The 2,240-nt window shown below is 38.5% G+C and overlaps 1 pseudogene; it reads left to right on the top strand.

The window, feature by feature from the left end:
* The first annotated feature begins 1,839 nt into the window (after nt 1-1,839).
* On the top strand, nt 1,840-2,017 carry LOC129338091 (U2 spliceosomal RNA; annotated as a pseudogene).
* The last annotated feature ends 223 nt before the right edge of the window (nt 2,018-2,240 follow it).

Genomic DNA, 2,240 nt, shown 5'->3' with positions numbered 1-2,240 from the left:
AGAAAATCCAGTCCTCATAACAATGCTGTGGAAGTGAGGGCCAGTTGGAGAGGAAATGGGATTTCCTCTCTCCCCTGAGTACTCTTGTATTATACATATAAATTGTGTATAGAGGCCATACCACATATCACTGATACAGTCTGCAGAAATCAACAGCAAAATATGAAGTTCTGAAACCACTGACATAATAATAATAATAATAATAATAATAATAATAATAATATATTCAATTTATATACCACCCTTCAAGACAACTTAACACCCACTCACTGCAGTTTACAAAGTGTGTCATTATTATCCCCACAACAATCACCCTGTGAGGTGGGTGGAGCTGAGAGAGCTCCAAAGAGCTGTGACTGACACAAAGTCAGCCAGCTGGCTTCAAGCAGAGGAGTGGAGAATAACAACAACAACATTTGATTTACATACCACCCTTCAGGACAACTTAACGCCCACTCAGAGCGGTTTACAAAGTATGTTACTATTATCCCCACAACAACAAACACCCTGTGAGGTGGTTGGGGCTGAGAGAGAGCTGTGACTGACCCAAGGTCACCCAGATGGCTTCAGGTAGAGGAGTGGGGAATCAAACCTCGTTCTCCAGATTAGAGTCCTGCCGCTCTTAACATCTACACCAAACAGGCTATCCATTTGTCTATATAGTATATATAGACATATATATATGTGTGTATGTAGTATATATAGACAAATGTGAAATGAAAAGGAACAATCATTCATGATAATTACCTTGTACAAGAAAATCAATTGGTCGTCGACCCCATTCCCAGAATGTGGATCCCTTGAATTTTCATTTGAGAAGGGGTGGGAGGGTCAGTAAAGCACTTTGGGGGAGCCTTGTCCATCTTGAGGCCTAATAAGATCTATCAGGCAAAATAATGTTGACGTTCCCTTAATTTTAACGACTTTTTTCATCTTTGAGAATTCCATGTCTCTTGTAGCAGAATGAATGAATGAATGAATGTATTCTATATGGCCATATGCCTTCACAATCCAAAACCATTAAAAAGCAAAAAAAAAAAAATACAAGAATACAGATATAATTACATACATATAAATAAAATTACTATAAAAAGCATTTTACCTAAAATGTAAAAGTTAACATTAAAACCAAATAATTTCTAGCTGCTTATAAGACAATCTATATCAGATGTTTACTCTCCTGGTTGCCACATTTGCCCTTATTTTCCTAGCAGCCAGGGCATAGAGGGCCATCCTGTTCGAAATAAAAGGGTCTGTATCTGAAAGTATAAAATTTAGTTTATCAAAATCAGACAGAAGATGGAGACCAGCTAAAATATTCGCGAGAAATTTTCCCCTTGGTTCCTGGTTTAGGGGACAGTGTAAAACATAGTGTGGTAAATCTTCAGTTGAGGTTCCACAGATACATATACACTGATTGATGGGTTTTTTTGGAATCGCCCAAGTAGTATCTCAGTTGGCATAGACTGAAAGCGTAATGATGTAAATGCTACCCTGAGCTTATAGACTGTGATGTCAGTCAGATAATGCGCTCTAGTATGGTCTTTTTTGAAGGTTTTATACCATGGAGCAAATTTTGTTTTACTGATTAAAAAATTATCTGTTAGGGCATCCTCTTTGTAAACCCATTCCCTTAAGTCAACATTGCTTCCCAAAGGCTGGAGTAATTCATCTGGGATGGTATATCGAGATGGAATGCCATTAAGGAAGGCCGACCAGGTTTTATCCTTATTTTGCAGCTGGCGATAGCTCAGGTAACTCAAATTACTGAAGGAACCAGGGTCCGTTAGTTGGTATTTTTCCTGCTATTTGAGAATTGCTAAATGGGCATGTGCTCTGATTGCTTCTTGGCCTTTTGGCTAAGATCAAGTATAATCGCTTGTGGCAGAAGATCGGCTGAAACTGGCACCAAATTTAGATTTAATTTTTTTTAAAGTCTGTTCACAGCTCTTCTTGTAGTTGTGAAGGGAAGAATATCCATCACTTTTTCATTAAGGTTATATTGCTTTTTTACAGCCCAACCCGGTTTGTATTCCGGCACCTAGCTACTGCTCTTCCAGACACTGTATTGGTTGCAGCCTCCCCAGAGGGGAATAATTGGAATATTTCTGATTTGGTAAAGATGACCAGTTAAGGGAAGATAACATGAATGGGCAAGAATTTAAGAGCAGCATTTGTTGTTTTATCTGATCTGACTCATTCATCCCTAGCCTTGATGCAGATGTATTTGGAGGATTCTA

The sequence above is a fragment of the Eublepharis macularius genome, chromosome 11, assembly GCF_028583425.1.
Source record: "Eublepharis macularius isolate TG4126 chromosome 11, MPM_Emac_v1.0, whole genome shotgun sequence".
NCBI classification, from domain to species: domain Eukaryota; kingdom Metazoa; phylum Chordata; class Lepidosauria; order Squamata; family Eublepharidae; genus Eublepharis; species Eublepharis macularius.
This window is presented reverse-complemented; position numbering and strand designations above follow the sequence as displayed.